This window comes from Gekko japonicus, unplaced genomic scaffold (genome assembly GCF_001447785.1).
Source record: "Gekko japonicus isolate JY-2015 unplaced genomic scaffold, Gekko_japonicus_V1.1 scaffold98, whole genome shotgun sequence".
Taxonomy (NCBI): Eukaryota; Metazoa; Chordata; class Lepidosauria; order Squamata; family Gekkonidae; genus Gekko; species Gekko japonicus.
Genome location: NW_015164668.1, coordinates 489,188 through 503,377, shown reverse-complemented (window position 1 = coordinate 503,377; position 14,190 = coordinate 489,188).

Genomic DNA, 14,190 nt, shown 5'->3' with positions numbered 1-14,190 from the left:
TAAAAACCCAAGAGAGGAGATCCTCCAACTAGCTTTGCTACATCAAGTCTTTTCATCGTTGTTCTGTTTATAAACTGAGTCAAACGTTTAAAACCTTTTACCCTCAACGTTTACATTTAACTGCCCAATAACAGTACCCCCCAATCTTGTAGGGACTTTTCGGGGCTGCTGCCTCCTTGGTTTACAAGTTTGTTGACACTTAATAGCCCTAGAAGTATTTATTTGTTAGATTTTATTTTATTTATTTATGAAACTTTCACCCATCCACCCCTTACTAAGACAAGAACCTCTATCATGTTTTACTATTTTAGGATACTGGCTCCCAGTGATTAAATGGGAAAGCACTCTGTACATACATTTACATGTTCAAAGGCACATCTGTTTCATTATTGTACTTCCGACATTTGCTCTGAGCACCGAAGCCATCAATTTTAAGGCAATTATAAGGCAAGCCTAACTAAGCGCGCCTCTTTTCCATTTGCTTAGAGGAGAGTCTTGGCTGTGAGGTGCTTGTGGGGCCCAACATGCAAGGGTGACGAGGGAGCAAGTGGACAATACCAGTCGTGAAGAACCAGACCCACACCTAGGGGCAGCAGTGCCCAGGACAAAAGCCTACCCAGAATGCCCTGCGCTTCCATCCAACAAGCATAAGGACATAAGAGGTGCCAATGTTGGATCAGGCCAAAGGCCCCTCCAGTCCAACACTCTATGTCACACAGTGGCCAGAAATACCAGGTGCCATCAGGAGGTCCACCAGTGGGGCCAGGACATTAGAAGCCCTCCCACTGTTGCCCCCCCCCCAAGCACCAAGAAGACAGAGCATCACTTGCCCCAGAGTCCCTATCTATACCTTGTGGCTAATAGCCACTGATGGACCTCTGCTCCATATGCCTATCCAATTCCCTTTTGAAGCCGTCCATGCTTGTAGCCATGATGGGATGTCCTGCCACAGTTATGAGCAGTGCCAGTCTACAAGACGTTTCTCCAGGACAGACGTGCACAACTCACAGTGTGACAGTGGGGGGGGGGGGTGACAGCATCCTGTAGCAATGACTTGAAAAGGCAAGAGCAGGAGGTTTAGAAGAAGCCCGGCCATATAGTTATTTAATATATTTATTAAAGGTATGTAACCTATATAATCTATTACATTCCAAACCTCCTGCTTTCGAGACCACTGGGAAAGGGAAAAGAAGCACAACTCCCCCCCCCCATCCCAAGGTTGTCTGCCGGCCAGGAAACCAAATGTGTCCTGGCATCAGTACCTGTTCACAAGTCATGTGGCTATTAATCAAAACCCTACAAGGCTTAGAAGGTTAAAGGTGTTTCAACTGGGAACCATCGACTGAACCCAAGCAAAGCAAGACTGGCATAATGTAAAGTATGTACGACACCCCCCAGCCACCCGTTGTTGCAAACACACCACTGCCGTCTCCCAGCGTTTGGGTACTCGCTGACATTTTATACAGGCATGCAGGTCATCCAGGAATGGTGGCCCCTCCTGGCACCCTCAACAATGGCCTCGGCCACACGGGCAGGAAAATGTGGGGGAGAGGCGTGGCTGTTTGCCCCGGAGCAAAATAACGCGCGACTGCGCGATCAGGCATCGGGTTTAGGTCCCGTGGTTGGGGGGAGGTGCCGATCACACGATGCGGCAAAGAAGTGGAGCGGCGCAGCAAATGTGGTTGTGGGGGGGGTTAACTGAAATGTGCGCATGCTCCGTTGGGTGCTTGTGCGCATCCCATGGAGACTTGGGGGGGGAATACCTTTTTGCGAGGGGACATGGGCAGGCGCCGGATGCCACCGGAAACGCGATCAGACACCCGCCCTTGCCCCGCGGTTTCCGGAAACTAGTACCTCAAAGGTACTAGTTTTTTACCCCGCATCTTTGGCAGGAAGCCTTGGGTGAGCCATGGGAGCTCTACGCTTCGCAAATGTGGTGCTGTGATCGCGCCTGGAAAATCCGCCTATCTTCCGTCTCTCTAGCGTGGCTAATGCTCCGTGTGACCGGGGCCATAGAAGAATACATGACTTCAGGGATCCCTCTCAGCTCACACTTTGCGACAACCAGCCCCCAAGAGGATCTGAGTTTGTTAAAACTTTATTCAGTTTAGTTCATTTTTGTTTATTATGTTTGAGTGGTTCACAAGAGTAGAATAGCAATGAGAGTATATGCAAATTGTCAAGAAGTATATACCTTGGCTGTAATGCACTATTTGCCTGCTCCCCACAGATTACCAAAAATGTCAAAGCGCCATCTAATGGTTGAAGGAAGAAAAGCAAGCAAATGTACTGCTATGTCATCTGAACTCAGGGACCTGCTCCCAGGCCTCCATGTGATCAAGTGGACAACACAGACATGTGGAACGCTGCAGGAGAGATGGACAGGTGGAGCCATGATTGCGTATAAAATGTAACTTGGGCAACACTTGGCCAAACTCCTGTAGAATGTCGTTTGTATTTTAGCTCACAGACAATGTTGAAAAGCAGACTCACTCATGAATTCTCAATGCATTTGAAAAATCAGTGTGGCATTTGGCTTTCTTTCCCTCCCTGTTTTTGAAGGCATGGCTTCGGTAGCTGTTAATAGTCCTCCCTAGATGTACAAGCCCCCCATACTCCAATCCCACAAAAAGAAGTGATCCCACATAAGGATCATGAGATCTAGCCATTTACTTTCCCAGTTCTAGATAATTGTGCCTGAAAATGGAACTTTCCAAGCCAGTACACAAAGAAGAGGGTCCTTCTTAAATTACAGAAAGCAAGGAACCTAAGGTCATGTGTGGTTGATTTAAAATACTGCTATTCTGAAAAATAGCACAAGATTCACAAAGTGCAATCCAACCCAAATTGTTATAGCACTATAGCACATGCATGAAGAACAAAAATATAGTCACCACAACTGTAGAATATATACTGAAAGGAAAAATCAGAAAAGAAGACAGAAGAACATGTTGAGAAAATCCACACATCTAAAAACTTATTTGCAATGTGCTTGCCTTTCCATTTGCACTGGTGTGGAAAGCAATATGAAGAATCTTTGCCATGTGGAAACAGCCTTATTATCCAATATCCTCTATTCCTGTAAAAGCAGCCCTGGATTCCCCATTTCCGAGGAGCGGGTATGGCAAGGAGGGAATTGCTTCAAGCCACAGATCTTCCACTTGTTGATACTGTGCTTTAATATCCTTGGCTCCTTTCCAGGTTTCTGAGCTCTGGGTTAGGAAACGTTTGTCTCTGTTTCTCTCCCCCCTCCCCACTGAAATGGTTTCAGTGATCTTTCCAGAGAGGGAAAGGACGGCAGGCCTCGGCCAGTGGAAATGTCACCTCCTCATTTAACTCCTAGCTGCGGGTCATTTGGCATTTCAAGCTGTGAGCTGGCTTGTCTTTGCTGATGAGTCTTTTAAGAATATTGAGTCCATTAAATTCCAAGAAGCCACAGCTGGTCCTCTGCTCCATGCCCTGACATTTTCCTGCTCTCTGCCAGAGAAACACTTCTAAGGCCCTGTACTCCCCACTTACAGTCTCATGCCCCACAAACATTTCTTCAGCACGCCACCTGCCTTTCACATTGCAATGGGGTAGCCGTGTGAGTCTGTCATAGCAAAATAACAGTCCAATGGCATCTTCAAGAATAGCAACATTTCTTTCAACATGAGCTTTCACAAGTCCTCCCTACCAGGCTTTCCTCTGCCTGGAAGAGCAAAAAAAAACCCCATTCTCTCTGTTAGACCTCCTCCATGGCCTCTCCGAAATCCTTAGGACCAGGGGTCATTTCCTGCAGGAGTGCACAGGAGCAGAGCTCAAGCAGTAAAGAGCCCAGGGGGCAGGCACATGCAACAAGCCCCACCCCCTGCTCCCAGCAGCCCTCAGTTAGAGCAAGACACAGCCAGGTAAGTTGCAGAGCTCCCCCCGTCCAGAGGCACCTTTATTCAGGTACAAGCTCTCCCTCCTCTGTGAGGATAGATCTGCACATCCCCCCCCCCCATAGCTAGCAATCCAAAACAGTCCAGTGGCGCCTGAGCGGTGGGCGTTGCCTTCTGACACACTTCTGGTGATGTCAAGGGGTGTGGCATATGCAAATCACACTAATGAGTTATGCTAATGAGCTGCACCTCTTTTTCTACGAAACGACCCTTGCTTAGGACTGACATATCTGTGTTTGGAAATTCCTGGAGACTGGGGGGGTTTTGAATGCTGGAGAGGGTGGGGTTTGGGGAGGGGAGGGACCTCAGCAGGCTATGATGCCATAGAGTCCACCCTCCAAAGCAGCCATTTCTTCCAGGAGAGCTGATCTCTGGTAGCCTGGAGATCAGTCATAATTGCAGGAGATCTCCAGATCCCACCTGCACATACATGCAGGATGCAAGGATGGCTACCGATTCTAGACCACTGGTCCATCAAGGTCAGTATTGTCTACTTTGACTGGCAGCAGCTGTGTAGAGTCTCAGGTAGTGGATGTTCACATCACCCATTACCTGACCCTTTTAACCAGAAATGCTGCAGATTGAACCTGGGACCTTCTGCATGCCGAGTAGGATGCTCTACCAGTGAGTCTTTCTGATTAGTGATTAAAATTATGGAGGGGGAGATACAGCAAATAGATGGAAAGCACTGTATACATTTTGAAAAGAAAGGTGGACCTTTATATTTGCTGAGTGACCGGAACATTTTTGGCCTTGCCAGGGCACTTGGATTGGTTTGTCTGCACATAACTCACCTTAACTTTTTGAATTGCTACCTGGGGTTGGGTGGGACAGATTTTCTCAGCATTGTTCTCCTGGGCGTCCTTCCTGGGCCTCCATCATAAGGACTCTCCCAGCCTCAAATAATACCTGTGTGAGAAGTGAGAGACATACTGACCACAATCCCCCTGGCCTTGATCACCACAAAGGATAGCTTTTCACACCTGAATAATGCCTGATAGTATCATGTGACGACCCCTTAACTGGGGAGGTCTGGTTTTACTTTAAAATGTTCTTTATGTTTGGTTCTACTGTGTATATCCGGCTGCCACCAGGAAATTTAAGGCTTTCCAACCTTTATACTATAATATTTCTAGCACTGGGTAGGTAGGTCGAGGTTTTAGGCTTTCATGAGGGTCTATGTGTTTCATGAGAAATTATTTCTTTCAGAGCTGGCAGACTTAAATAAAAGAAGATTTATTAATATAATTCGTAAATAACAGGATAGTACTCTGTATCTATGAATGGGTAAATACTGAACAATTCCAACTGGTTTTTCTCACACTTTTCTCTCACACTGTCAGGGATTTTGGCATGTAACTTTGTAACACTTTTTTCCTTAGGCCATATATGTTTACTGTTTCTTTTTATTCTGTCACTCAGACTTTTTTATAACTTTTCTTCTTCTCTGAACAACATCAACTGACAGCTTAACTGTTTTCACACTGAACTGCTTCTCACTTCTTTCATACACAGAGCTTAACTGAACTCCTGCTTCTCTCACAGAACTCAGAACTTAACTAACTCAACAACTGTCATCCTCAACTGTCACTCTTCAACTGTCACTCGTGACTGACATACCTGTTCATCCACTAATTTTTACTTCCAAAACCCCTCCCCCTTTCTGCCAATCACCAATCACACCACTTGCCTGTCTCAACCACCCTAGACTATCTCTCACCGCCATGAAACCAAACTTTTAAAGACACACACACACAAATAAAACAAGGAATCATTACATACCAAGTCACAAGAGTCCTGTTTGAGGGCTCACAGACAGATGAACTCAGGAAGCCAGGAATAGCAGCTGCCATCCCGCTCATCTGACCTAGATTAGGGGAAACCAATACCCCTCTTCTTAAAAAGGCACATTGTGCAACCATGTATTGATGTATGTCATTTCTTTGGTGGATGTGAGCAAATGAAAAGGCATTGCTCAAGGCATCTTCCAGGATGGCTAAATGTTCAATTGGGCAATAAAAGAGGTCTCTGTGTCTCACTTGCAGGCATTCAAAATTTATCTAATCAGTCACTGGAAAACAAGGTGCTGGACTAAATTGATCTGAGCAGGGCTCTGCTTGTTCATGAGGCTGGCTTGGTTGATTCTGCTCCCACAGATCTCCAAGGTGAGAAGAGTGTCCTTTGCCCATTAAACGGCTTGCAAACCTCTCCCGGGACTCAGCCTTGGGTCTCGTGATGTAAAAAACGCTTCTGAGCATGTAGAAAGTATTGTTCTTCTTTGTCACGGAGCCTTTAAAAAACGAAATCATCATAAAGTGTAGCACCTTCAGCACTGAGAAACTCTACCCGTTACCTCCATCGCACACCCAAACATCTGGGGTTGCCAGCTTTTTTTGTGGCACAGCTCTTATGCCATTCATACCTGAATAACTGGAAACAGTTTGGCAGGTGGCGGTTTCCCTAGTGTTGCATCTGCAGCCTAGGAAAAATGTAGCTGCCACATTATGTCCTGTTCAAAATGCAGAAGTCCTGCCATGAAGGGGGAAAGTTGGCAACCATACTGCGATTAGAAAACAGGGCTGCCAGTTCTGAGAGCAAATGAACTCCAGTTCCCTTTATGTGACTGCAGTAAGACCTGACACTTGAAAGACTCTTGCAACTTTTCCATTTAGGATGAGTCCCTCCGGATGCAAGCACAGCTGGCTGTAGGACTCTATACTGCAAGCTGTCCTCCAACCCCTCCTGGCAGCCAAAAGACTCTGAAGCTGAAGTGGGAATCGGGGGAGGGAGATGGTGGGAGAATAAGCCCAGGTATCGGGGGAGGGAGATGGTGGGAGAATAAGGCCAGGTAAGAAGGGGAACAAAAGAGACCAAAGAGGTCATCTTTGTCCCCATCAGCATGCCAAGAATTCTTATATCTCGCCTCAGGAATGTGCTGGAGAATTGGGCAGGCTACTTGAGGCGTGTGGCTATCCTTGTGTTATCAGGCAGGAAAACCGCTATCAGCTGGAGACCTAATAGACACCAGAAGAGCCCCGGAGAATGTCCTATCATGGCAGCTGGAGTGTTTTATGGAATGCAGAGAGAGCCCCAGCACCCAATCCAAATGCAGATGAAGGAGGAGGGAGGAGGGGGAGAGACCAGTAGAAGGAATGCAACAGGGGAGCAAATTCCAACCAGGCTTGGCGGTGGAAGGCGCAAAGTCAGAGAGTCTGAGCCAGCTAAAGATTATCATGACTAAAGTCCTATTGAAAGCAATGGAACACCTTAAGTCCCATTGCTTGGGTAGGGCTGAGGTACTTTTCAGACACACGCTCAGCAGCCTAAGAAGGATTTTGGCACAGTTGTGTGACATGTATGTGAATAGATTTAGATAGATAGCCATGTTGGTCTGAAGCAATAGAACCAAATTGGAGTCCAGGGGCACCCTTAAGACCAACAAAGTTTAATTCTGGGTATAAGCTTTGGTGTGCATGCACACTTCAAAGTTGTTCACACATGCACCCCAGTGGCGTAGAACTGTGCCGCACTGAAGCAGCTCCCACACATGTTCAGGGGGACCTAATATTTGCAAGATCACAGCCAGAAAACCTGTTTGTCCAGTATTTGGATCAACTGCCTGTGCAGTTCCCATGCAATCCAGACATTTTTCTGTTTGCCTTCCATTTAGTAATCTGACATTAAACTACATGAGAAGGATAGCTGAGAGTCCTTTTTTCTGCATGAGAGGTTCCCTTCAAAACAATTTACCTCAGAAATTTTTCCCTCAGAGGGAGGAGCTTTTCCCAGACCCATAATACTTATCTCTCACAGTCCCGATGAACTGTAAGGAGATTTGGACTCTTCCTCACTGAGGGAGAGGCATGGTGAGACAGGCTGGCCATTCATTGCTTTGGTTGTCAACTCACTGGCTGCCCTGCAAGTGGTCAGAGAGAGCAGAAGGAAGTCATGTCTTTGAAACTGTCTCAAGGTTTTCTCCCTGCTGACTCCCTGAGGATGATGGTACCCTTATGAAGCCATAAAGAACTGGGGATCATTACATGAAGGCAGGGCTTTTTTTGTAGAAAAAGCCCAGCAGGAACTCATTAGCATAATAGGCCATACCCAATAGCAGGAACTCATTAGCGTATTAGGCCACACCCCAACAGCACAGCTCATTCGCATATTAGGCCACACCCCCATGTTACCAGAAGTGCGGTTATCCAGCCACACCCACCTATTGCTTCTTGTTCTCTTTACCTTGTTTGTTGTCAAAACCCAGGGCTTATTGCATGTTAGGCCACATACCCCTAATTGTAGCCAATCCTAATGAGTTTCTGCTGTTGGGTGTGGCCTGTTATGCTAATGAGTTCCTGCTGGGTGTGGCCAACTTGGGAGCCAGCTGGAACTCCGTTCCTGTGTGTTCCTGCCCAAAAATAGTCCTGCATGAAGGGATCTTTTTGACATGCTCAATGCTGCTGAGGCCATATTGGCTGGACATGCTGAGATCCTGAGGAAAACTCAGAGGCCCTCTGAGAAACAAAATGGAGGACACCTTGTTACTGAGTACTGAGCAACTAAGGCACTATCAGAACAAGTAGAGAAGGCAAATTCAGGCAGGGCAACCTTCATCAGAGGAGGCTGAAGCTGCAACATTCCTGAGTTGGGGAGATAATCTGGAATAGCAGGTAGCTAAAGAAACTCAGCTTTATTGTCAAGGATCTGTCAAAATGGCATTCTACTTCTACATCCTACATAAATAGTTGCCTTAATCTGCCCGTATAAATGTATGTAAATATTTTAAAAAGTTAATCTCACCTGTTTTGCATAATCGACTGTGTTTGTACCATTTCTGTGGAAGGATCTAGTGTTGAATGTCATTGGCCTGAAACCCCAGAAATCTTACTCAGCTCCTGAGATTTTACCAGGCACCAGGGTTGCCAACCTCCAGGCGGAGGTTGGAGATCTAGAAGTAATTCAGATCGCCAGACTACATAAACCATTTATTTATTTATTTATTTATTTAAAACATGTATTCTGTTAAGTATGACACTTAACTCGGAGGAACAGTTCAACAAGTGATTTCAGCTTTATTCAGTGAGAACAGCATAAAGGCTCAGCCTTGTAAGGACTAGACCAGCTATACAATTTTGGCTGGGATAGCCACACCTACAATGTTTACAGCATCCAATCACATTAGCTACATTACATCCAATCACAATCAAGAGTTAACGTCCAATCCAAACCATTCCCTCCAGAATGCACACCATTGGTCAGTATTTACAATCCGCATAATGAGTGAAACTAGATTATGCTTTACCATTATGTCTCTCAAGACATAACATATTCCACTTCTCCTGGACAAAATGGCTGCTTTGGAAGGTGGACTCCATGACATTTTACCATACCAAGGTCCCTCTCCTCCTTAAACTCCACACCCAGGCTTCATCCTCATATCTCCAGATATTTCCGAACCTGTTGGCAACCTTATCAAGCACATTTGGCTCTAAGTTTATCTTCCCAGTGGTAAGGGATTGCTTCTTGAAACAAAAGCTGAACTTCACAGAACACTGGGTTAAGTTCAGATATCAGATTTTACACTTGCATGCTGAAAACGGCTGGAAGTTGGTATGGCAAAGCTATCATGGCTCAACTCTCCAGGTTTTATAGCAGTAAATGTACACCATGGGGAGAGCTGCTGCTGTGCCTCTTTCTCTGCTTCAGGATCTCTTCCCTTTGGTGCCACCGCATGGTTCTACCTGGCCCTCATCACCTTCCTACCTTCCCATTTTAGAGCAGGATCCTGTGTCCACCTACAGGTGAGGGCAACCGGGAGGTGTTCTAAGGAGGCTGGTTTTGACCATTCTCTCAGTCCTCCCTTCCCCTTTGCTTGTTCAGAATTGTGCATTTGTGCTTTTGACAGTACGGTGTTTACTACTATGATATTTGGTTACTCATCATGGAGACAAGCTGTTATCATAGTCGAGATCAGTTTGGAAAGTGAGCCTGGTGAAGAGTCAGGTCAGGACAAAATTGAGACTGTTTATCTTATCTGGCTGGATGCTTCGTTCCTTCGCCTCTCCCCAGATATCGTTCAAAATTCCCAGCTCCGTGTTGAGCAAAGTGATAGTGTCATCCAGACGCCGCCTCTCTTTTCAGTTGGTGCTGTTTTACTCTCTCTGCTACGTATAAAAGATAAAATAACCTACTCTCAGAAATCTGATGGGGAAGCAAAGGAAACAGAGCTGACCTTTACAAAAATGTCTTGGTTTTCTTTGCTTACATGACTGACTGAGTTTCTAAATATTTACATGGTCAAAGTTTCTCCCAGGCACCCCAAACCTACTCCTGAAGGCAATGTGGGTGTGACCAGTCCTGTGTGTGGCCATCAGGGAGAATGAATCATGGGCCTGGAGAGTTGGCTGCCCCCACTTCAGTGGTGCAGGGGGGGTGAATGATGCCTTCAGCGGTCAAGCTCCACTGTTGGTTTCTATGCTATGTTTCTACATTTTGCGATGACTGTTTAGGCATTGTGGGAGGCTGTTGCCTTAGTTCTTCATGTAAGAAAGAAAATACAGTCCTTGTAAAGTTATTTTGGGACTGTTAAGTTATTGCGTGGGGCTGCTGCCTTATTTCTTCATATATGTGGTGAAGATTTATCTTGAAGTCGGGTGGCAGATTGTTATGACTTCGTTATGGAATTACAGTGTTGGAAACTTGTTGAAAAGAAGTTATCCGTTAGAAACACTAGAGATTCAGGACAATAGATGGGTTTGTTTGTTTATTTTTCGAATGTATATCCCGCTCATCCCGAGGACAATAGATGGGTTTGTTTGTTTATTTATTTTTCGCATGTATATCCCGCTCATCCCATAAACGGGCTCCGGGCAGGTCACAACATTTCGATAAATACAATAACATTTAAAACATGTTAAAACGTATAAAATCAATAGTCATGCTTGCCGTAGGGAGAATCCGACCCATTGATATAGCTGAGTATGGCCAGTTATCAGTAGGTGGGAGACAGCAACCTTGGGGGGCCATATGTAGACGCCCACTGCCTCAGCCCTGATGGCCACACACAGGCGTCGACGTCAGCAGGCACGCAGCCGCATTTTGTACCAGCTGTAATTTCCGGATCAGCTTCGAGGTTTTATTTTATATAATGGTGTTTATTTATATAAAGAGGTTTATTTTATATAAGATAAAAGTCCAGTTTATAATTCTTTACAACGGGAGCCTACTTCATGGCATTTTCTTGTTTAACGTGATTGTCCCAGTTTAGTGGGGCAGGGGGGTTGAATGATGCCTCCAGTGGTCCAGGTTCATTGTTTGTTTCTATACTACGTTTCTACATTTTCTACACTTCTCTATTGAAGGTTTCTCAGTTTCAATTCTAAAAGCAGATTTTTTAAAAAATTAACAATTCAATTGAACAAAATGGACTTTGGTAGCTAATTTTACTCAGACTAACTAGAACCCCACTGAATTCAGCAGCAGGATTGATCTGCCTTGGGGTCCCCTGACTATTAATTTTTTTTTTGATTAGTTGTTTGGTTGGTTTTGCAAAACATATACCCTGCCTTTCTGCCCTTACAAGCGCCACCAAGGAAGCTATCAAATAATAAAGCCAAATTTTAAAACCATTACAAACCCTAACACGTATCGTTAAAACACTGCTAAAATATGTACAAAGACATAAACAACAAAAAAGCATTGGTCGGAAAGAAAATATCACAGAGGGAATGCCAAACTAAACAAAAAAGTCTTCACCCACTGGTGGAAGACGGCAACAGAATGGGACAGATGACCAGTGTTCCCTCTAAGCTGAGTTAGTGTGATCTAGCTCACAGTTTTCTAGCCTCCAGCTCACACACTTTTGTATTAGCTCAGGAAGGATGGCTCCAGAGCAAACTAATTCATGCAGTGGCCAAATCGCTCACTCACAACTTCAATTGCCAGTTGCTCACAACCTAGAATTTTTGCTCACAAGACTCCACAGCTTAGAGGGGACACTGCAGATGACTCTCCAGAGTTTTGGAGCTGTGACTGCAAAAGCCCTCTCCTGGGTTGCCACCCACCTAATCCCAGAAAGCAGGGGCACCGGAAGCAGAACCTCCAAAGATGATCATGGTGTTTATTTGATTCTTGACATAGGCTCTCCACTGCACTCTTCCAAAGCAATGAGGAGATATAAGGGGAAAGGCATGTCTCTGCAATGGAAAGGCCTAGACTTACTTTTTAAAACACAAGCTGGGAATTTACAGATTTGGTTACACTTATTGTTATAATGGTATGTTGGTATAATGATATGAAACTGTCAATTAAAAAAAATCAAAAAAGTCCCAGTGATCCAGAGAAGGAGAAATTGCCACTGCTGGGGACTGGGGCGGGGAAACTGCAGGGAAAACTGTCATGTGGAAATCCCTTCACCGCTGCACTGTATTGGCACCTGCACTGGAGAAACCACACAAGCCGTTTCCCATGTGGAAACCACCTAGGGTTCCTAAAGAGGCGGGCAGAGGGATTCAAGGCACTGCATACAAGGTAGAGTCTGGCAGAAATTAGCTAATAAGAAGCCCTTTTGAGAGATGGGGCAGATGTTGAGGAAGCTGTGCTTAAGGCAGGGATTGTGGGGAAGTGATTGCGCTTCCCACCTCTTCTGCGGCGAAGACAGATGACAAAAGCCCCGTGTCCTCTCGCCAAGCCAGCTGGCCTTCCCCTCCTTCCCCTCCCTCCATCTCTCTGCCATCAGCCATGAGGGTGTCATATTGCCTTAACACTGCAATCAGCTAGAACTTTGATCTGGAAAGAATGGGAGCCACCCCAGGAATGCTGTCAAGCCCCTGGTCGGATAACAGTTTTGCTGAAAAGAGGGTGGCCGGCCCCTGCTGTTGCCTGGAGTCAATATTGGGGAAACAAAGTTTGTAGCCGTAGCAACAACCACCGGCTTCTTGCACTCCCCCAGGCATACCAGGCACTTGAGGCTCTGATGGGGACTCCACTGTAAGAGAGTCGGAGGTTGTCAGGTTGAGCTGGAAAAGAGCAGAAGCCCAGAGCAGAGAGGGAGGAATCCAGTGTTTTCCATGCCAGTGTTAAACCTTTCTGGGGAAAGGACTGAAAATCCAACTGAAGGTTCAGTGATGGGATCCCAATGCTTTTTGCTGTAAACTAGTGGGTTGCAGATGGAAGGCTTGGTTCTCACCCCTACTCAGTAATGTGGCTGTATGGGGAGGCCCTGGCCTCTCTTGAGGTGTTTAAAGACAATATGGGTTCTGTGTGTTTTGTAATCACATTCCTACTGTGTTGTGTTGTTTGTTTGTTTATCAAACTTTTATCCCGCCAAGGCAGCTCAGGGTGGCTTACAAATAATTAATACCAGTATACAATTAAAACCAGTTATCACAACCAACGTTCCCTCTAAGCTGTGGAGTCTTGTGAGCAAAAATTCTACTTTGTGAGCTACAGCCATCAAAGCGGTGAGCAAGCCATTTGGCTACTGCATACATTAGTTTGCTCTGGAGCCCTCCTTCCTGAGCTGAGACAAAACTGTGTGAGCCAGAGGTTGAAAAACCGTGAGCTAGCTCACAGTAACTCAGCTTAGAGGGAACACTGATCACAACTAGTAAAGGTAAAGGTTCCCTTGCTCGAAAGCCAGTCGAATCCGACTCTAGGGTTGCGGTGCTCATCTCCGTTTCAAAGCCGAAGAGCCAGCGCTGTCCGAAGACGTTTCCGTGGTCATGTGGCCGGCATGACTAAACACCAAGGCCCACGGAACGCTGTTCCCTTCCCACCGAAGTGGTCCCTATTTATCTACTTGCAATTTCTTGCTTTCGAACTGCTAGGTTGGCAGGAGCTGGAACTAGAGATGGGAGCTCGCTCCATCATGCGGCACCCGGGTCTCGAACTGCTGAACTACCGACCTTCCACAGCCTGCAGTTCAGCGTCTTAACCACTTGAGCCACCGCAGCTCCCAACTAATACAATACCATACCATAAAACCATAAAACATTACAGTAAATACAACCTATTTTGTACTCCGCCTCAAGTCTCGGCAAGAAAGGCTGGCTAAAATAAAGTAAATAAATGCAAATTAAATGTACAACTCTTCCCAAGGTGTTGATCCACCATCTGTTTCCTTAAACTGGGAAATAATTTCAGGGGAAACAGCATTTTTCCTACCTTGAAAAAAAAACCACAGCTCCAGATTGGGAAATATCTGGAGATTTGGGGTGGTCTGAAGGGGGTGGGGTTTGGGGCAGGGAGGGGAGGGGCTTCAGTGGGGGAC